Raw genomic sequence first — 24,160 nt, forward strand, 5'->3', positions numbered from 1 at the left:
ATGTTCCTAAGTAAATGTGGCAGGATAAATGATTCCTTCAACCAGATTTGTATGCGATACTATTTTCCATCTTAGACCTTTAGGCTCACAAGAGTTAAGATTCAAACTGACCTTGACCAACATTTTCTCCATTTCTGGTTTGGTGACATAATGGACGAATACAGGCTTAATCTCAATCACTTCTAAGGTAGAATTTGAGAAAGTCTTGCTGTGCATCAGCCAAGACATAGAGTCCCTAATGAAATAATAGGATCCTTAGTTATTATCATAATTTTTTTATAGAGAAGTCCTCACATCAGACATTGTCCCCTGCCTCTGTCAATCATATATTGCAATTAACTTATTAAATTGCACTTGAATTGGATTGACGACTAGAGAGGGGAAACTAGAAAGTTCTTGAAAACAGATTCTTCTTTTACATCCTTCAAACACTTCTGCATCAGAGAATGTGGGACATGGGTTTCTTTCTATAGCAAATTAATTTTTCACTTTTAACTTAAATAGGAGAGATTTTTAAAAACCCCTTCAGTGAACTGGATACTTACAGTTCATCCCTCATTTCTCCTCCCCATCCCCAGGGGAAGTAGCAATTAACATGATGATTGAGATATCCTTAATGTGTTAACTATTAACAGTCCAATTCAATTCATCAAATATGAATTGAGCTTAAAAATACATTCAAGATGCAAAGATGAGCAAGACAGAATTCCAAGTAGCCCACTACTGAGTTATGAAATAAGAAAAGTAAATGACGTGTGCCAAAGAGAGGTAAGAAGAAAGTTTCAGGGGGATTCAAAGGAGGAAGAAATGAATCAAGAACAAAATATTTACTGAGTACCTGTTGTGTGTCTGACACGTATGACATGAAACCTGACCTCTAATAGTTCAGAGATTATTGGTAAAAACACATAAGTAAACATATGATTACCAAACAAAGAATCAGCATTATAATAAAGATAAGAACAGAGTGTTAAGGGGATATACGGGAAGATATGCACAGACCATTGAGCCTGAGAGAACCAGAAAAGACTTAACGATGGGGACAACAGTTCAGAATGACTGTGAAGATTTCCAGCAGAAGCAACAGCATTAGGCAAAGGCACACAGGAGGGGATGGCTCTGGCATGCCTGGGGAAAGGGGAATAGCCCACTGTGTCTCAAAAAGAAACATAGGGGCTGCACACAATTAATGCGGAACTGGGAATTGCCAACATGAAACCACATAACCTTTACGATCATGTACTTCTGAAACTTCACCCAGGCATAATATAGTTTGTGGAAAAGAAGAAAGATAACACGACATGTGTATTAATTAGGAATAGCTTGGGCTGCAAGAAACAATAACTGACCAAAAGTTTAAGCCAAGAGGAGTTTATGGAGAAAGGGGGTGGCTGGCCAGCATTTCTCTGATTCCTTCGGTTACAACAAGCCTACTACACATTTTAGGAACCACATCCAAGTTCAAGAGAAACAGAAGTCAGGAGGGTGAAGGACTTCTCCTTAGGAAGCTGCTCCTTTTATTTAGAAAGAGAAGCCTTCCCCAACAGACTTCCACTTAACCACTCATTAGCCAGAACTGGGTCCCATGCATATACCTCTAGCTGCAAGGAAGACTCAAAAATCAAGTACTTAACTTTCCAGCCTCACAGTAAAAGAGGATGTAGGAGCAGGGATGTGCAGCATCTGTGATAGTGTACTCTATCTATAATGGGCTATAGCTGGTGACACATACGTAAAATCACATGAGCTACACTTTTTTCCAGTGCATCCCACGCACCACTCACTGTTTACCAGACCTAACATATTGTAGTTAACGGATACCTATTTGTTCCTCTTCTTTCCAAATAAATTTCCCTCTCCTCCATACCATATTTCACAATCAGATAGACAACAGCAAAATATTTTACTCAGGAGTCAGGAAGCTATGTCATTTACGGTACAACTTTATCAAAGACTGAACAATAGCCAGCTGTGTGGCCACAATTATACCACCTTTCTCCCCTCCTGCCTATGCTTCCCAACCCTTCATTGAAAGATGACGGCAAAGGTAAATAAATCTAGCAGAGCATAATGACCCTGGGAGAGGCACTCTGACTTAAACTTGAAAGCCTCTCCTACTTATTAGCTGAATCACCTTCCTGAGCCTTTTTCCTTACCATTAAAATGCAAATAATAATGGTATCTAACTCAAGCATGCTGTAAGGATTAAATGAGATAATAAATGTAAAGTGCTGTGCAAAGTGCCTAGTGAATATAATTGCTTAAACTTTTAAAAGTTTATTTATTTATTTTTTGCGGTACGCGGGCCTCTCAGTGTTGTGGCCTCGCCCGTTGCGGAGCACAGGCTCCGGATGCGCAGGCCCAGCGGCCATGGCTCACGGGCCCAGCCGCTCCGCGGAATGTGGGATCCTCCCGGACCGGGGCACGAACCCTCGTCCCCTGCATCGGCAGGCGGACTCTCAACCACTGCGCCACCAGGGAAGCCCAAAAGTTTATTTTTAAATAAAAGTTGTATCTCCATTATGAAATGTCCTCCCACTCCACCTGTATGTAGAAGTTTGAACGTGGCACCCCACTTCTTAAAAATTTTCCTTTCCTAATTTAGTAACTTGTATCGTGTCTCTTTAAGTTTCCTTATAAATTAATATAATTTCTCAGAAAATTGTTGGTAGCCTTGGGGGGAGATTTCTACATCACTACAGGACCTTTGTTTTATGGCTGTGATTGTATTGCTATTTCTTTCTGGCCTATATTTAACTGGACTGATCGGCCTGCGTGGACTAGGTATCTCACAACCAAAACAGAAGCAATGAAGCCCATCTTCCCATAGTGAGAAGTTAAGCATAGTGCTTTTGTATATACTAAAAGGTAAGTGGTGTGTTAAAAGCCACATTCACCCAAGAGCCAAATAATGAGGTTCCAGGCCACAAACCTCTGACTGGTAAAAAATATCGATGGGCAGAACAGAGTTCTTCAATTTTTTACACTGTACTTCTTACAACTCAGCTTTTGATGAAGATTCTAACTTACGTTCTCTAGTGTTCTCTGATAAAAATCACTGACCATTATCAAGTTTCACTGATGAAGGAGAGATTATGTCCTATACATAAAACTGAGATGGACAACCTAAAGTCGGCCTTGGGATTATCAATAGAACCTACGCTGGAAAGATGGTTTTTAATGCATCTGAAACTCTGAATATCTGCTCTACTTGTTTTGTTGCACTCCCTTCCTGCCTCTCTCTGGAAATCTCAAAGCAGGGAGCTGCCTCTGACATTAATAATTGACAGGTTTGAGCATACAATGAAAGACTGTGGAGGGTATGTCTGTACACATCATGGTCTAAGTGGATGTCATCTCTTGGAGTTTGCAGCTGGTATTTATGGACCTACATGTCTGCTCTCCTGTATCTGTAACACTCTTCTCTCCTCCCCCCACACACATGGCATTCATAGTCTGAGACTGGCTTTACAGAGGGCATCTTCTCTGACCTTGAGGCAATTTTCTAGTTTCTTCCACAACTCTGAGGATTCTTCTACTTCCACTCCAGCTCTTGTTTCATGTCCAGTGCTCAATCTCCTTTCTATTTTACCACGGTGTCATTATATGAGTCTTTTATTTGTGTCAAATAGGGCAGCATCAATTATTACAATTGACTTCTATGTTTAAAGTATTCCAGTCTCTGAAGCAAAAGCTGACAAATTATCCCAGGTACATTCTTATCAGAACACTATTACCTTGATGTATTACCACAGTAGGGTCTAGTAATAATGACAAATAAATGTGGAGAATGGGAGAGAAACAAAGAAAACATAGATTGTATTTAATACCAAAGGAGGAAAATGCATTTTGTAACAAATTTTTAATCCTATTTATTTTAATTAACCTGAGATCAATTTCAACAAAATGTTACATTTTTGATGAGCTGTTATAAATGTAAAGCTGAATATTATCTCAGCCTTTGTCTTGGTAATTTAGCAGCCCATGGAACACTGTACAGCCCTTCCTTCCCTATACCCTGTCTCCTTAACGGCCATCACTTTTATTCCACTTACGAATTGAGTATATAACTTTGATTGATGCTTGATCAACTGTCGAAGTAGTAATTTCTCCTTATTGCATTGATTACCAAAGTAAAATATTGTCTGCATACTTCCTGAGAAACTTATATTTGAGTCTTACAAAGAGAAAAAAAAATGATTTCGACTGTGCTGCAGAGTTAAATAAATAGTTTGTTGTGGCATTATCGATCAAGGAGAGGGATAGGGTTTTAGGAGATTATTCCTCTGTAGTCCTTCTGCTTTCCAAATATTCCCCTTATAAGTTAGACATAAAGACATCTTGATTGACGCAACTGATTGGGGAAACCCAGGTTTAACTTTTTCACTCTTGCAAATGTTGTTAGTTTATTATTTTCATTTTTCATACAGTTTCTTCAGCCTAACCATAAAGTCTACAACGATCTCGTGATTGTAAATATACTGATTTCATTAACTTCATAGCATTCCTAATCCGTGTTTTTTTTTCTTTCCTAAATGTTTTACATTGCTATATATTTTCATATGCTCTCTTTGCACCCTACATGTCTCTTTTGTAATTAATTACAACTGCAGTTAATTACTTATTTAGGCTCTCTCCTCCTGCCAGATTATAAATCCCAAGTCTCCCTAGCTGTAGTCCCCAGTTCCTAGAAAAGAGCCCAGCTAATCAAAGGTGCTCCATAAACGTCTGATATGAGTGCAAGCATGAGGGAGTAGATGAAGCAAAGCGGCATACTTCCCATAGGGAGCATGTAAAAAACATTTTGGCTTTAGACAAATCTCATATCTCTTTTGCTCAGTTTTGTCTCTTTTTTAAGCCTCTGCACTTTGAGGGCAATTTAACTCATATGTTTTTATTAATCTATACTCAATTATTCGGAATGCTCAGAAAAACCTGTTTGATGTCCAAGAAACTTCACAAAAGAAACAAAATGACACATTCTTTTATGGATGACACTTCTTTATTGTTTCCTTCTAAGAATAGTTTGAAACTAGAATTATTTTGTTCTCAGGTGAGACACACCTTCAATCTGAATTTCATCTAAAACTTAATTATTTTTCAAGATTCTCAGCGTTCAAGGTTGGCACTGGTGGGAAAACTATTCCAGGAGATTATAATTTGCAGAAAAATTAAGGGAGCTGATATGTTTTTAATCTACTTTTAATCTACTTTTAGTTTATCTGAATATGTATAGATATTGATTTGATTTCATAATTTTAGATAAAATCAGTACTGCTGTCTACGCATATCTTGTAAATTTCATTTATCTTACCCTCATAGACTGTAGCATAATATAAACAGTCACCTGAACGTTGTCTTGCAACAAGTGTAAATTCTACATAAACACATTTTTCTTACCACAAAATATCCTCTCCGTCACACTAATACCCTTAGCATGTTAGAGAGCATAAACTGTCCCTCAGTATCTGCTCTCCTTTTCCTCCTTGATAATAGCAATGCCTGATTTTTAGCTGGACCACAGCTAAAAGACTAAAAGACCCAGCCCCCTCTTACAATAATTAGGGATGAATACATTTTGACCTATACAACTCACTGAAAAATTTTCTTCAAATTTTTCTTAAGGGAGGAGTCATGCCCTCCCCCAGCTGTCTGCCTTCCTCTTTCCTGCTGGCTGGAATGCAGCGTAATTCAGAAGTCTGGAACTTAACGAGCCAAACTGAGACCTAGAAAGCAGAAGCCAGAAGCTGAAGATGATGGTAAAATGCACACTAGCGTCTGGATCCTCAAGTATTTCATGAAGCTGCCCTGCACACACTGGATCACCTATCTCTAGACTTATTTCATGCAAAAAAGAAGTAAATTTCTATTTTGACCATTGTATTTGATTCCTTGAACTTATAGATGACCTAGTCCTAAATTAAAAAAAAAGGTATGTAGAAAATAATTTAAAAAGAGAAATATGATGAAAATGACAGCAAATATTATCTGCCTATGACATCGCCCATAGGTAAAGGCAATGGAATTTTTGAAGAAATTACTGTTTTCATCGTTTTTTCTTTAAATTATTTCCTAGATGTATCAGTAAGTATAGTTGCACTGTATGTATCAGGCTTCTTCTGTCCTTCAAAGGAGAAAAAAAAACATTTTATGATTGGAGTGAATATCAAGACATCTTAACCTAATAGTCACACTAAACTTTACTTATTCTGATTTGTTTTGCATTTTATTGTATATATTTTCATGCTTAATTATTTTCCACTTGCGTTCTTATTAACCTTTAGTCACCTTCTGTGTGGGAAGATCAGGAACTAAATATTTTGATGATGACCTGATGTATCAAATTAAACGAGGAGACTCCCTATTCCATTTACAGTGCTTTCTCTAAGGCCAAGAGGCAGCTTATAGAGACTTGATGCCTGAAGGACAAAAACTACCTTTTCATAACCTAGTACAATGTATTTTAGGGCATATGAGGAAAATGTGTATGGATTAATTACCAAGCATTAATTGTAAACAATTCATTCTGGTTGAACACAAAAATTCTTCTCCTCTAATAAATTTAAAAGTCTTCATTCTTATGAAGCAAGAAAAAAATGACTGTCCTGCCCATAAGAGGCTGGCATGCTCAGGATTCCTCATCACCAGACGAGGGTCACTGTGGGAGTCAGAGATTGTAGCGATGCATTCAAAGACTAACTTCCACTTTACCTTCATTAAATAACTGAAATGATTAATATATGATGATCTCTCATAGTGTTCTTCCTCATCTATTTATCATGATATGAGATTATTTGTGCAGGCAAACTGGGGAGCAACACAGAAGTCATAATGCATATTGTTATGGGAGTGGACATAAAAGCTCCCTCATAAGCAAGCACTTAAACACGGAATAAAAAAAAAACTTTAAGTACATCTCGGAAATGTCTCTCCTCTCTGTTTGTCCCTCCCTGCTTACAACTTTTTTTTCTTCGTTTACATAAGATCTGTAAAAGGATGATCTCTCCTTGGAGTGGGCAAGGTCCTGGGAACCCTTTCTGATCACACAAGTGCAATCATCATCAGCCCTTTGTCAACACTTCTTAGTTTCTGAACCTGCAAGATGGGCTTGAAAATGAAAGGTTGTAAAATCTAGTCTATTATGCTAATCTCATTTCAAAGTAACACACATTGAAAGGGTTCTATAATCCATATCCCAACCAGAATAAATAAAACACAAGAGTCTGCAGATACATAAGAAATAGTAGACTCTCTGGGCCTTAACAATCAGCATGGCATCCGGGCCATGGACCAAGTGTTTAGATCTGTGAGTAACTGTCTTATTTTTATCAAGTGTGCACCTTGCTCAGTTTCGAGCAAGGCCTTCTCTTTTAGCAGGGAACCTCAAGCTCCTACAACGGAAACACCAAGGTAGAACTTTTGTAAAATAAACCAAGTTACATGTCCTATGTCTGAACTTATTTTTTAGTTATGAACGTCTTTGGAATTGATCTTTATGTATGATTTTGAATCATAATCATATGATTTTGAACTGTTTTCACTAAACTAAAAACAAACACTTCCAGCTAGATTAACACACATATGCATATATTAACATACAATCTTAAAACTACACTGCATGCACAAAGGCCACTGAAGTCTCTTAGACAAGTTATTATCACCACTAGAACCAAAAGAGTTTCAGTGAAGGTTGAGTAAACTAGGAAAAGGATTTGTTTATTATTTGTGTTCCTACCTTCTTTGAGCCCTGGTAACCCTGAATGTCTTAAAACTGACTTTGGATAAAACATTGTCTATGATTCTCGATCTTAAAAAAAAAAAGCCTGTGCATACAGTCTTCATGGAAATCATAGAATCTTTTAAATTAGAAAACACCTCTATTTCTTTAACATTCCCCTTAGGTCCTGAGCCCTTCTCATAATACCATAACAGGGAGAATTTGATGTCAGCATGACTTACTAGTGGGGATGTTAACTTTGATCATTTAATTTTAAGGGGGTACCTGCCAGATTTCTGCACTGTAAAGTTACTAGCTTTTTGCTTTCCATGTTCTATTTATTAGCAGTGAATTACTAAATTCAGCTCATACTCAATGGGAGTAGAATGGAGCTCTACCTCCTCCAGAGAGGAGTGTCAAATAATTTATGAACATTTGCTAAATTCACTGGGTGAAGATAATATGAAGCTACGCAAATATCCCATTCCTCCTTAAAGTTTCATCCACTAATTTTATACTGAGGTAACTTCCCTCAGTATAATCATGAGGAAGCATCAGACAATACTAATTGAGGGACATTCTATAAGGTGGGTGATCTGTATTTTCCAAAAGTATTAGGGTCATGAAAAACAAGGAACACTAAGAAAAATGTCACAAACCAGAGGAGATTAAGGCCACGTGACAACTAAATGCAATGTGATACCCTCAATTGGATCTTGGAACAGAAAAAAGACATAAATGCAGAAACTGGTGAAATCTGAATAAAGTCTGTAGTTTAACAGTATTGTACCAATGTTAATTTCTTAGGCTTAACTATGGTTATGTAAGATACAAACATTAGGGGAAAAGCTGGGTGAAGGCTATATGTGTACAGGAATTAAACTACATTTGTAACTCTTGTACAAATCTAAAATAATTTCAAAATAAAAATATTTTTAAAGGGTATATAAAAATTGAAACAGAACTTCATTTGAAGGATGGGAGAAGAAAGAAGTATAAAAAACTAAAATTCTTATATCCTTTATGGGGAGCAAACTATTTTAAAATTGATTTATTAAGAAATATCATAGGGCAATCATATTACAATATGTAAATGACCGAAACAGTACAATATATCAATGTATCAAATCAGCATGTTGTACACCTTAACCTGACACTATATGTCTAATATATTCCAAATAAATAAATAAATGAGAAATAGCAATCTACACATATAAGTTAGAGATAAGGACTTAAACACTAGATATTAGGCCCAAAAGAAGAAAGTGATTGTCTCTGGGAAGCAGGACCAGCAGAAGAGTGCAGGGGGCTGCCTTTCTGTTATTACTGTCCTAAGCCTTTTAGCACAATTTGACTTTTATAATAGACTGTATATATTATTTTACTTCAAAGAGTTAAAATAATTTTAGAAATAAACACATAAAAGGCTAGTAGATTCTTCAGGACCCTGAGTCCGAGAGAATTTCAAGGACGAGCACGAGGCATCAGATACTATCAGCAGTTAGTGGGCGTAAGACCCAGTGCCTCCCAGCTCACCGTGCAGTAAGCAGCACGTGCTAATACAAATACAAGGTACTGTTTAAAAGTCTTATCATACGATGTTGTAAAAATCAACTACTTGGAAATGTTCTGAAGCTCATGAAAATCAAGATGTCCTGGAAATGTAACAGATTCTTTACCAGCCTGGCATTCTGCATTCTACTACAAAACATGGCTAAGTTCAACAGCATAAACAGCATAAAAAGCACATCAAATGCCTGCAAAAGGGAGATAAAAGCAAAACTGAATGTCTAGAAAACATTTTCTCTAGGAAGACCAGGATTAAGTCCTTAAGGAAATGAGATGCTACGGATTTTGCTGGCATACACTACTGTGAGGGAGAGGGGACTTCAATCTCAATTTCAAGATTCCTTTTTTTAGCCTTTCTATTCTTTTTCATTCTTCCAATTCCAGTTATTATTACCAATCACTTTCTATCTTCTCCTTCTCACCTTTTTATTTACAATTTTTCCATGTTTTTCATCTTACTTTTCTTAGAATAGGTGTCTTCTGAAGTACACCTTTTATTTTAATGACTAAGAAGAGAGAGACTATTAATAATAGTGAAATAATGGGGAACATGACACTTAGAAGAATAAGAAATCTTTAATGTAGCCATAGTAATGTTTTTCTAATAATATTCTGATGGCATTTTGGCGATCATCAAACACTATACATAGAAGACAACTCAAGGATGTTTAGAATTCTTTAGTGTTTAAAACCTTTGAGGTTTAAAAAATGTGATTATTTTACTACTATTTAACTGTTATTTTTATTTTATCATTATTTAGTTTTTTCATAATTATCCTGACTTCTTAGGTTCCAAGAACATTTTTGAAGATACAATATGTAGGAGTTTTTGAGAAGTAAAGAGAAATGATGTATGTTAGTAGTTGTTATGTGTTGCGTCAATTCCTTTCCTTGTGTTTGTTTTTATGTTTTATTGCTAGATCCATCTGTAAAGTAAGGCTGGAGTCTTTGCCTCAAGGAATGAGTATATGAATATGTAAGTAATACTTTAATGTGATGAGATTTTCCTATTTGAATATAGATTTGATAGGCAATGTTATCCTGAATATCAACATAGTTCAGTACCAGATGATCACATTTGTTTACATTTCTAGATTCCATTTGCAACTATGATTAACTGAAAAAAGTATATAAAGATTGAAACATGAAAACTGTGTTTTTATTTAAGGAAATCTAGACTTTTTTTGCTTCATATATTTTATTAAGCAGAGTTAAAGGCAAAAAGTGAAATTTAAGGACAGAGACCTTATTACACAGTGATCAACACTGTGTAGATACTTATATTTTAAATTCTTTCTCAGAGTGCAATTATCTACCGAGGGTATGCCTACTTTCCTTAACCAAATTCAAATTTGAAGATGTTCCCTTCATTATTTTCTATTAAGGAAAAAGATAGTAAAAATAGCCTTGGGGCTTCCCTGGTGGCGCAGTGGTTGAGAGTGCGCCTGCCGATGCAGGGGATGCGGGTTCGTGCCCCAGTCCGGGAAGATCCCACATGCCGCGGAGCGGCTGGGCTCGTGAGCCATGGCCGCCGAGCCTGCGTGTCCAGAGCCTGTGCTCCGCAACGGGAGAGGCCACAGCAGTGAGAGGCCCGCGTACCGCAAAAAAAAAAAAAAAAAATAGCCTTTAAAAATCATGGTGACTACCAAGAAAACACGCTAAACTATGGGAAATGGGTTAACACTTATATTCTTTATTTATCACAAGATAGTTCATGGAGAATTTGGCCTTGGTGAAGAAAATCATGGATAACATTCAAAGTGTATTTAATAAAAAAGAAGGTCATACAAGGATTTCAGCATTGAGAACAGGTGGGGAAGCAGTGCAAATGAATCGTACAAAGCCTATCTTTTAATTATACTGAAAACATTACGGAACAAAGAGTTAATGCTTTTTAACGTCATATCTCTGTATGAAAATGAATGTCCAATAAAGATGGGAAAGAAACCTGACATCCCACTTTTTGTTGGCAAATACCCTGACGATACAGCAGAGGAAAATTTGTATTACAAAAAAGTTCATGACTGGAATAACAGAGGTGGATTAGGGCTCAATAAGTCAGCTAGTTCATGTCATTGCTTAACTGGGTAAAAGCAATTCATCCAAAGTTAACTGGCTAGTCTATTTTAATACCTCCTATAAAATATACCTCCTCCTGCAATCAGCTTTAGTAAATAGCTCCAGAGCATAAAGGCCTATTTATTGAGAAAATATTATCTCAAGGTTAAGAGAAAGAAATGCCTTACGTATTGATGTAACTTTTGCAAACACTGTAGAACTTGTCAAATGATATATCAGGGTAAGTGTTTTTATCTAGCTTTATGGCTTTAAATACAATTTAATTTTACTATGACTTAAAAATGTATACCTCTGGTTCTCACCCTTCGCTTGAACTCTAGATTTGTGTATCCAACACCTTACTTAATATCTCCACTATGTTTTCTAATACTCATCTTAAAACTAGCATGTCAAAAACTGAAAACGTACATACCTTCTCTCTCTCGCACGCATGTGCACACACACGCACAAACATACACACACATAGTTGGCTCCTACAGCCTTGTCATCTTAGTGAATGGCAACTCCATACTTCGAGTTGAACAGCTCAAAAATCTTATAGCTATCCTCTCCATTAGGAAATCCTTTTGTCTCAATCCTTTGAACATTATCAGAATCCCACCACTTTTCATCACCTCCATTACTAGCTTGTTCAAAGCCATTATCATCTATTAGATAATCAATTCCCATAACTTCCTGCCTGCTCCTTTCCCACTTTCACAGTAGCATAGGGTAGGGTACTTGTCTTCTACTAATTATAATCTCTGTGTCCTCCTGCACTCTATTCTAATAAAAGCCTCATGATCCTATTAAAACATAATTCAAATCTTGTCATTCCTCTGCTCATAACTCTCATGATTTCCTACCTCATTCAGAGTGTCTCCTTGGTGGAGACTTCTCCAATCACTCTATATAAAATAGCAAGCTCTATCTGGCATGCCTTGGCCTTTCTGCTTTGCTTTACTATTTTCTCTAATACTTATCACTATCTGAAAAATTCTATGTTTAGTTATTTATATAATTCCTGTCTACCCTCATTAGAATCCAAGTTCCATGTAGGTTAAGGGCACATGTCTGTTTTATTTGCTGCTTTGTTACAAGCACCTAGAAAAGTACTCAGCTCAATAAATATTTTTCAATGAATAAATGCATCAAGCAATCAAAGACAAGAACAATGTTAAAAGGGTTGTGACTGAAATCCACTGTATGATGAATTATTATGGATTGAATTGTGCTTAAGTCCTAACCCCTGGAACCTATGAATTGGACCATATTTAGAAATGGAGTCTTTGCAGATGTGATCAAGTTAAGATGAGATCATATGAAGACTAGGCTCACCATAATCCAGGGATTTGTGTCCTTGTAAGAAAAGGGAAATTTGAACACAGACAACACACCCACAGAAGAATGCCATGTGAAGAAAGAGACAGAAGTTGGAGGAATGCATCTACAAACCAAAGAATGCTAAGGATTGCCCCACAAAAGATAGGAATAAACAAGGAAGGATCCTCCTCTAAAGCCTTAAGGGGGAGCATGGCCCTGTCAACTTCTTGATTTTGGATTTCTGGCCTCCAGAACAGAACAAAATAAAATTTTGCTGTTTTAAATGACCCAATTTGTTACAAGAGCCGTAGGAAACTAATACATGAATGTTATATACTCTTCTTTATCAAACCCTAGAATATTAGTAGTTCAGCTAAATCTTTAAATGGAAGGTTTTAAATAAACATATTTCAGATCTTTTTCACAGAACAATACTCACTTTGCTTGACCAACAACAGTGGTCTTGGGCTTTCAGTGTCCATTAAACTCACAGACAAAATAGGCTTCACTCTGTAAATAGACTTTACACAGTTTCTAAGAAAGCACGCAGGATAGACAACCTGGCATGCACAGGAAACACAGAGCAGAGGCTCATGACTCCCAGAAATAGCCGCTGAATGACACAATTTCTCCAAGTTGGGATGTACATGATCACAGGGGATGAAGTCTAATTGATATGGACCACCTTGGCTCATGGAAGCCATCAGCTTCAGGGTCCCACCAGCTTTTCTACCTTGCTAGACTCATAATCCTCTTAGAGGTATGGAACTAAATCTCATCTCTGATGCAGCTGACTACTCATCATTTACAGGTTATTCAATAAACAGTCCAGACACCCCAAGTATAGGTGCATAATTCATTATACATCAACCTCAGCAGGACTCTTATTTATCTTGCATCTGGCACACACTAAAATATTCCCCATGTTTATGTTTCAAGGAGGAGTAAAGCAAGGGTCGAATCCTTAGATGTCCCTCAGGCAAAAGGAAAAATAACAGATCAGATAAATTACCCTTTCCCCACAGAATATAATATATAGCTTAAAAATATAATATATCCAAGAACTGTCTAGATGAATTAATTTTTTTAAGAGTTTATTTATTTGCGTAGCACATTATACACTTTAGCATTTAAATATAGCCACATTTGTCCTCAGCAACTCACTGAGGCAAGATTGGTTACTTGGGATCTTCTTTGCTTAGTACAATCCCCCAAATGAAAATATCAGTAGCTTACGAATGGCCTTCCTACTAAATCTTCCGACACCTATGGTTAGGAGCCTGTTGCTGCTAATGAAGTCAAATTAGGGATGTTTACATGTATTCCCAAATTTTGAAGGACAAGCTTATAAAAATAATTAGTAACCTCTTGTTAACATTTCCTGACTCCACTTTAGATACTGATTATTGGGAAGTTATAGTCATCGCTGTGGTCTAGCCCAGTGTTGTGCAGGTATATTTTCCTAACCAGCTATGGGTGGCTCCTGGGTCTAATCTAAGGAATGTAACAACCTAATCTCTGAACTTTTGCCAGTCATCAAACAGAGCTGCATCACTGTGGTGAACTCCATAGAACTGAACAAAAACTAGAAAGCCAAATCCCCTAAATTATTCCATAGGAAAATATACTACTACTTATAAGAATCTGATTTATGTAAATCAAGACAGTGTAGAATCTCCAGAGAGCCCTATTCTACTTCTTTATCAAAATTTTGTGACATCATTCTTTTATACACTGATTTTTTAAAATTGATACTTGTCAGTATATTTTGGTATAATAAATTTATTCTATCTACTCTTTTCTGTAGAAAAAATGTGCACATGTATTTTTTTCCTGATTTGATAATTTTTTTTGACTTTTAACAACACATATTTCCATTGGCATGCATTAATAGTCTCCGATTGCCAAAAAGTATTGCTAATTCAGAATAATTATTACATTCAATATAGCAAACACTCTAGTATGATATAGTTCTCATTCCATCCTTTATTAAGCAAATATTTATTGGACACTTGCTATGTGCGAAGTACTAGAAAGCACTAGGATGTTTATAGCAGTGATGCATAAAACATAATTACTCTTTGGTCACAATCTGATTGAAAATAAGACTTAATGTTATGAAATTCCTAAAAATGTACAAATTGCTATCACATCATCATAACCAATTGCTTTACAATATTTTCTGGAGTTTAGGTTTGAAATTTTAATTTTTTTTTTTTTTTTTTTTTTTTTTTTGTGGTACGCAGGCCTCTCACTGCTATGGCCTCTCCCGCTGCGGAGCACAGGCTCCGGACGCGCAGGCCCAGAGGCCATGGCCCACGGGCCCAGCCGCTCCGTGGCATGTGGGATCCCCCCAGACCGGGGCACAAACCCGTGTCCCCTGCATCGGCAGGCGGACTCGCAACCACTGCGCCACCAGGGAAGCCCTGAAATTTTAAATGTTTTTGAATCTAATATTTCAACATGGAACATAATAAGTATTAGGAAAGTTACTAATATTAATAAAATTCCCTGGTCAAATAAGTTTGAGATACCAGCATACTATATTCCAGAGTATAATACTTCCTCAACAGGAAGTATTCAATAAAGGAACTTCAATAAAGGAACCTGAAAAAGTACTTCAATAAAAGTACTTCAATAAAGTACTTCAATAAAGGAACCTGTTCGTCCCATTGGTTCTAAACCCATTTGACTCTCATTTTTCCACATATTACCTAGCAAAATCCTAGAGAACCAATATTTTGGAGAACACAATTTGATGGGTCAAATAAATGATAAATACTGATGGGTCTATTTGATTTAAAAAGTAGGCCTAAGTCATGTTATTTCCTAAAGTATTTATTCACAGGTTGAATCAATCTGTCTTAAATAGCTTTCTGCTTTTAGGAAGCTATCTCAGATTGAGGAGTACTCCAATAGGGATTAGCTTGATGTTTTTTCTTCCTTTCTTTAGCTAGAGATGGTACCAAATACTTCACAATATAGCAAGCGAAAAACATTCTCCTGGAGTAGACTTACTCCTTTGTTAATTCCACAAATATTTGTTAGCCCATTTCTGTGTCAGGTTCTGTGTTAGGCACCGGGGCCACGGTGAGAAGCAAAGAGACCAGGCAGCTGTACTAGTGGAGTTTAAAGCTAGTACAGAACAGACATTAATCCACTAACCACACAGACAAACGCATAAATTTCAAATGCATAGCTTTTAGGAAGAAAGGCTACTTTTTTTTACTCTGACAAAAACCGATATAATGGTCTCCCCTAGCTATGTAACTGTAAAAAAAAAAAAAAAGCAAATTACCTTCAGGTGATCTTTCCTCTTCTTGGAAGAATAATTTGAGTAGTTATTCACCTAAGCTTCTCTTGGCTTCTCCCTCAGATGATTAAATATCTTGGTAGCAAGCTCTATTGTCCTGGGGAAGCAAAGTAGCAATGGAGTTATGCTTTGAGTAGCTTTCGGACACCACTGTTGGTGGCTCTGCACAAAAGCTGGACAGTTTTTCTGGAGCCAATCTCCAGAACTAGCCCTGACCCCGGGAAGACTGGCTGCCCCGCATTTGGGGAAACTGTGATCTTGAACTGAATGAATGACCTGGTAGGCCATGAGAGTAAGACTGGAACCTCAGGCCACCTGGGATATGAAGACCTCTCAGCTAAACTCAACACCAGCTATTAGCAAAACTGCTATGAAAGGGCTCTGACCTTCTGATACAAGCTAGACTAAAGGATCAGCTGCCTCCACTGAGTTACAGAACTACCTTTCAAAAATAACTTCCGGTATGAGGATGACTTCACAACTCACCAGCCGGCAAGTTCTGCCAAAGATATTCATCCTTGAGTCTTGAGGCACAAGGACACTGTGTCTCAAATCTCAACCACTTCAATCCTGTGAGGTAACAAAATCAGAAGGTGGCTATTCCCACTTCCCTGGGCTATCCTAGCACGCAGTGGAAGTGAGCAGATGATGGAGTTGGAAGTGTTTATGTGGGCTCCTGGCTCTATTCATCTGGCACTTCTCTTATCAGAGCTTGTTTTTTTGGAAACACGAAATATAACAATGTGGCTTTTTCTTTTCTTTCCATTTTCTTATACATAATATTTGTTCTAGCCACAATAAGACTTCTACTTATTATGGGCTGGGAGACATGAATTAGGATCTTTAGGGCAGAAATATTAGAGAAAAATAAAGTTTCTGATCTTCATAATAGGATATTTTTCTGTTTTAAAGACAGATAACTATATTTAAAACAAAGCTTTATCTAGGAATAAATACTTTCCTAAATACTGGCTTGCACACATCACATTGAACATATTGACCTACAGACCTGGTGAGCTACATCATAGAGTTCAACATAGAGAGGTCCAGAGCAAAACAGAAGCCTGCCCCTCGGAGTCTTGAGGGATTTCAATGACAAAGAAGACAGCAGATAAGTGAGGCTGCCAGTAGAATGCATGTCTTGATCTCCTCTCTCTAGACAGACGCCCAGAGGTAGGAGGTGAATTTGATTGAAGTGGCTTGAAATGGCAGTGAGGAACTTGTTCCATAATCATATTTGGGAATCTAAATGGAGACTTTTTAATAGGATGATTTCACACCCATTAGGAGATGCATGTTGGAAAACTATGCACCCATCATGGTTAGGCGTAAGAAGGACTTACGTGCACCTAAGCTTCTCTTGGCTTCTATGAGGTATGAAGGGAATCACTTATCTGACTAACCCAGAGGAAAGGGGTTACAGAATACCCTGAGTTGAGAGTGAACCAACAGAGCTGCCATGGATGCCGCCACCATGATCGTGGTGGAAGGTGACAATACAACAAATACTACAGGGGAGACAACCTAGTACAAGGGCTGAGTGGAGGGGCTAGTCCAGTGGCCAAGACTCTAGGGGTTTTTTCACTGCCAGTGAGTGACTAGTTGCTTCCTAGTTGGCCAGAGTTAGATCACCAATTACCTACATCATAATCTTTCTGTTGAAACAATGTGGTTTCTGTTTTTCTTACTAATCTGGCCCAAATGGATAACAATCATATTGTTTTTAATCCCAGAAAAAGATCACGTGTAATTCAATTTTAGGTTAATTTCTTTCGAAGAAAAAAATAGAGAGACTAAAACTCAAGACAAGTTACTCAGAAAATACTTCTCACACACACAATATAGGAAGCTGTATCATTGATTAGATTCATATGGTTCTTTGCCTTCTTATATGTACACTTTTCAAATTCAAAAGGATTTCACACGTTTATCATGTCCTCTTCCCTTACCCTGCGTGGGTATGAAATTCTGTCTATACTGAGAAATGCAACTGCATACAGATGTTTATCATGTTGGTTCCATATATCCTAACATTTGGAAAAAATAAGTGGTTACTTGGATATATCAGCAGGTTTCATTTTACATGTGTGACAGAAGCATGGTCTAAAAATACAATACAGTATTTATATCTTAGCCTGGATGAGAGGCAAATTTAAGAGTAATCTAAAAATATGCCTCCAAGCAAAGTGAAAATTTTAAAGTAGAAATTTTCTAAATACAAAATAAATACATCTTCAAGGGAATGAGTTCCTTTTAAATGCCCATCTCACCATCACTTCTAAAAGCATAGCCGCTACTATTTGTATATTCCTATGTGTAATTGGAATACTGAAATATTTGTAAGTGACGGGTAGTTAAAAAAATAATTAAGCCATGTGTATGTTTCTGTATACCACAAATTGTAACATACATTTGATTGACCTGATAATAATAAAAAAACAATAACAGTTTTTTTCAGGGGTGTGTTTGAGAAATAGAAGGGCTGCAAAACTGACCAAGACATCAAATAGTTTTACAGTGAATACAAGCAAGAAGGACACCTTGCATGAATGGTGAATGTTGAGTGATGCTCTAAGGGATTCAGGGGCTCTAACCTAACTAAAAACAACATCCTGAGAGGTGAAAGCAGGAAAGCATGCATATCTCACAGGAAACGTTCTGATTCTGGTGTCTCATTCGCATGACAAAGGTGGCAACCAGAATAGAGAAGAGCATAGCATGGATCCATGCTCCTGACAAAGACAGGACGAAGAATGAAAAATAATGCAAAGTTAGCACCTTCTTGTTCAAATATATTGTAATACTAGGGTCTTCCTCTCTTCCAGCAAGGATGTGAGACATTTAGTCTTGACAAAGTGTAACTGTGATCTAGTAATCGGTAGAACTACAGGCTTTAGAGAGTTTCAAGGTTTGTTTTACAAATAGGAAGGTGTATTATCATTCATAAGTGTTTTCATTTTCCCAGAAAGGCTTTTTTTTAAAAAAAGAAAATATAATTGTTATACCACAGAATCAGGGATATAGGAAGTAGAACCAGGGTTCTTCAAAACTTGTGTTGTAATACTCTTAGACTATTAGCAAGAGAAAGTAATTTATGTTGGACAGAGATAGGAAAAAAAATCGACAAATGTTGCAGTTATAAAATTTGTCATTGTAGCTAATAATAGTACAGAACAATAGCACAGTTCTATGTTTGAATGTGAGCTCATGCCATTGCATATGTATGGATGGCAGATAAGCTAGAGATCGTAATAATAAAATAAATTTATAAGGGTCAGAAAAACAACTCATTGTCACGTCTTTGAAAAATATTTTTCAAGGGTCAAAGCTCCACAGTGAAAGCGAAAGTGAAGAAAGTTAAGTATTTTTTTAAAAATATAACTTGTATGTAAACACTATTATTTGAGTATCTCTTTCACTTTCTGTAATAATCTGAATAATCTGTAATAATCCAAACTGTAATTAGGGAAATTCACTACAAATTTAACAGGTTGTAACTGTTTAAAATCCTATGAATGTGAATTTTCAAACCTTCATTCCAAAATATTTTTTGCCATATTGAGATCTTGAACTTCTGAAATGACATTCTGAAGAGTTCTAGTAGCAATATAATAGAGGTTTTATATACCTTAATGTACTTAACTCTCACAAAACTTCTGTGAGAAAGAACCAGTTGTTATTGCCCAGCTGGGATGGATTCTTGAAGTTCGAAAACACGGAGTGAAGTTGGCACTAAAACTGGAAGTATTATACTTTGAGACATGTACTGTGCCAAACACATGTGGAGAAATTTAAATCTATTTTTCATATGAAGAATGAAATGACCTGATAATTGTATATAATTTATTCATGAGTAGAAATATGAGATACAAAAAGCAACTTATTGAAGGAGGTGTCAGTAGATCTGGATTTTGCATATGTATATCTTCTACTTGTTTTTTGTTTTAAAGGTCTCAGCAGTAGTCAGCTTATTCAAAATGGGAAATCAGGTATTTAGACACCTGTCCCACTAAGCTATCTATGTGAACATCTTAAAGATCTCATGACAGAGACAATAACTAAGCATATTAGAGTCACAACTCAGTTTTAATTCCTGAAGCACTGTGCAGTGCCCCAAATAGAAGAAGAAACTACTTTGAAAGAAGAAACAAGTTGAAGCTCATTAGCTAAATCCTAGTTGGTGAGATGTCAGGGGGGAATCTGAATGGGATGTAACAGTGGGGATCATGCTGCATGCGGAGTTCAAGAAACTGAAATATTAAGTTAAACAAAAGGTATAAAAGAGATATAGTCCAAAATAAAGAGAGAGACACACAGCTAATAGAAGGAAGCTTGAAACATCCTCAGAATGTGTAGGTACACAGAAAAAATGTCAACAATAATAACAACTGCTAATATTTTTTGGTTCTTACTCTGTCATAAGCATGATACTAAGTGCTTTATGTGCATTAACTCATCCTCACAATAATTCTATGATGTAGGATTGTTTTTATTATTATTAAGATTTTATCATTTTATATATAATGAGACTGGGACACAGAGAGGTTTAGAAGGTGCACATCTACTAAGGATTGGAACTAGACTAACTCAGGCAGCTGGCTGTAGGGTTTGTGCCTTTAGTAACTAAGATACAACCTCTTATAATGTTGAAAGCATTACCGATGGAGGAAGGAACCTAGAGACGGCTGGCATTCCAAGGGTTCCGTTGAAAAAAATGTATAGCAATGATAATTTTCTTATTATTTAAATTGTGTCTTTTGACTGTACTTTAGGCTGACTAGGGCTGGAAAATATAGGTTGCATGTATAGAAGAAAAAAATGGAAGAGAAGCATAGGAAAAAGAAGAAACAGAAAAGGAAATGAAGGGAAGGAACCCCATCTAGAACAACATACATTCTACCCTGCTCCCTGTATAATGTATTACTGGTTAGCCTTTGCTGCAAGGGCCCAAATGAACATGAGCCAATACTGCAATTATTACCCTCACTGGATGCCATCCTGTGGGTCCTCATTTAGTGCTATTGCTTGTTTATATTTGCTAATAAGCTTTGAGTTATTGGTTCTGTTCCCAGTCAATTAAAAGTGGTTTACAGGAAAAGGAAAGAATGTGTGATTAGGGCAATCCAAAAGGTAATTAAAATATGTTTGGAATCCCTGTTACATAAATAATACCCCTTCATATTTATTTGTTCTGAGAGGAGTAGCCGAATATCACTAGAAAATGGAAAAGTTAGATTCTTAGAATTTTTCATTAAAAGAAAGAACACCTTACTGTTTTCTTTAGAATGCACTGGAGAAGGAAAGCCTGGTGACAAGGCTGTCAGCTCAGACTGCCCAGGTATACAATGACTGATGCTTGGAAAAAAAAGGCTGCAGCAATTAGAATGTGAAGAGTAAGCATTTAGTGTCTTTCATTTTGTGCTAGTTCTTCTATGTGCTAAATATAGTGAAATATTCTAAACATCAAAACACTAACAAAGTCAATATCCTTGGATAATTTGGCATACGTAAGTCCCAAAATGATAGCATTGATTTTTGCCCTTTTTATGTCATCTAATAGAAACCTAAGTGACTTAGCTGCTATTCCTGTGGTCCAAGAGATCATGTCCCTTTGATGTCCTCCACATCTGGAAGATTTTATTTTCTCTGTGCAAATCATTTAACTCCCCTAGGTCATATCTTCTCATCTCTAAAAATGCAATAGATAAGATATTAAATTTTCTCTCTTCTTTATTGCCTTCTAATGACACTTCGTTTAAAGATTACTTTCTGTTCCTCTAGTGACAGGGATAATTTTAAATGATTTTATTTTTGAATGTTTTATATTCAAATCTGTGCTAATGATTTCTATTATTAATATTCAGATTTAGTATTCAGACAAGTATTGGAGAGAACATGATAGAACTGATCTGTGAAGTAACTAAATAAACATATTTATGCCTATATGCATCCATCATACACAAGCAAGCAGACTTGGAAAAATATTGTCAGAATGTTTTAAGCAAACATACTGATATGTATACAATCAAAAAAGCAATTGTATCTTCTGTGAAGCAACTGTCTTGGAAGGCTGTAGACTTTATTTCAACAACTACACCACTGTTCAATAAAGGTTTTTAACTTATCTTCTGAAATTGCCTTAAGAACCTATGGCACTTTTATGTTAATGCCTAAATCCTGGCAAAATTTTATCAATGATGAGTATGTTTGGTTAATCACAAAAGAGGATCTAATGTCTTATAGTGCTTACTGAATGGCTCTCACATAATACCAAAATAAGTATTCCAAAACTGTTTTGAACAGTGGCAGCATCACTGCAACGCATATACTCATCTATGTCGGAATATGCTAAGATTCCTATAAATGAACTTTCCTAAGGGAATTAATATAAAGAAGAATATCATTCATTTGGAAGTATGATTTCTAGCCTTTTCTTTTATAAATTCCTTGCTTTAGCATCTATACAGACTTTCTTCTATCTATAGAAAGAGTATGAATATCTCCCATAAAATAATTGTCATAATGTACTGATAAATTTATTCTTTCCATATTGTATGTATTTCAAGTATATATCAACACGTGTATAATTGTAGAATTATACACAGTTACCTGAAAGGTGGGACAGATGATTTAAGATGACATTTTTCTCTCTATTCTGTCCAATTTGTGTGATATTTTCTCTGTGTGTGTGGTACGCGGGCTCTCACTGTTGTGGCCTCTCCCGTTGCTGAGCACAGGCTCCGGACGCGCAGGCTCAGCGGCCATGGCTCACGGGCCCAGCCGCTCCTAGGCATATGGGATCTTCCCGGCCCGGGGCACGAACCCATGTCCCCTGCATCGGCAGGCAGACTCTCCACCACTGTGCCACCAGGGAAGCCCAATATTTTCTTTAATAGTATTTTTAAAAGGAAATATATTATTTGATTAAATTATTGCTCAACTGAATTCCATCAAAATGTCACCGTTTTTACGTGCTTAAAAGGCTTCTTATCCCCTAGTATTAAGTGATAAAAGATTATAATTGGACAAAAAATGGATACTAAAATGAATGATTTAAAAATGTTTCAATAAAAGTTAGCATAAAATGTAAAGCAAATATAAAAAAAGAGTCCCTTTATTAGAAATGAGATTTTAATTTTTCTAACTCATCCTACATATCTTATAAATATTCATAAATATGTATGACATATACAAACACAGGTACACATACATTCTATTATTTACTACCTTTGGTTATTTCTATAGAAATACCATAATTTTTAAAAGGTTTCACTTTTAGTTTACATTGATGATACTGAATTGCTAGATCCTTAAATATATTTCTACATGCTTTGATAAAATGTATATCTATATCATAAAGCTTTTTATATTGTTACTATGGGGAAAAAAGAAATTGCCTTCAGTTAGTAAATTTGAATCATGTTTTTAAAAATTCTCTGTTGAATCTAAGTAAGAAAAAGTTCTATGAATAAATTATTTTTCTAGAAAAATATGCTAAAGATAATTGTATAAATCTATGGTTGATAATCCTAGAATATATTTGAAAATAAATTTAATTGCGAAAGAAAAATACTCTGTCCATAATTTGAGAGAAATGAGGTACTTTTCATTTGAAAAGGAAATGTGGAGTATCTAAATAAGTTATAAATGTATATTTCCAAAATAGTAGATACAGCATTATTTTAGCATTTATGTTATTCACTGAATACCAACTACACGTTGCACCAAAACCATAGAAGACACAAAGACAATGGGCGACATATCATCATTCCCTTCAAGAGGCCTATGTTCTAATAACAAACTGGCATGAAAAATGTTATAATACACATTAAAATGTCATATATAAATACCCATATACTTTCTCTGGGGGAAAACAAAACTGAAGAGATGATCATCTCAACTGTATGTGTTGAGGAAAATTATCTGAGAGACAAGCCATTTTGACTGATCCATGAAATTTAGTCCAGAGGCCTGTTAATATCCCATGTGTATTAGTTATCTATTGCTGCATAAGAAATTACCCCTAAATTTAGCAGCTTCAATACACATTTATTATCACTCAGTTTCTGGGGATCAGGAATCTGGGTAGCGCTTAAGTGGATCCTCTGCCTTACACTCTCTCACAACCAAGGGATCAGGCCAGGTTCTCCAGTTTCACCTGAAGCCTCAACTGGGGAAAG

At 36.3% G+C, this 24,160-nt stretch overlaps 1 protein-coding gene across 17 annotated transcripts in view; it reads right to left on the minus strand.

The window, feature by feature from the left end:
• The window catches only part of LOC307192094 (uncharacterized protein), an 868,937-nt gene that overhangs the window by 514,740 nt on the left and 330,037 nt on the right, over positions 1–24,160 (minus strand). For 16 of the 17 annotated variants that reach the window (XM_079932629.1, XM_079932628.1, XM_079932642.1 and 13 more), the window contains one exon: positions 15,966–16,077. The exons of the other annotated variant lie outside the window; for it this stretch is intronic. The gene's annotated coding sequence lies outside the window, so the exon portion shown is untranslated. The remainder of the gene's footprint in view (positions 1–15,965; positions 16,078–24,160) is intronic. 17 annotated transcript variants of the gene reach the window in all.

This window comes from Stenella coeruleoalba (genome assembly GCF_951394435.1).
Source record: "Stenella coeruleoalba genome assembly, chromosome: 9".
Classification (NCBI taxonomy): Eukaryota; Metazoa; Chordata; class Mammalia; order Artiodactyla; family Delphinidae; genus Stenella; species Stenella coeruleoalba.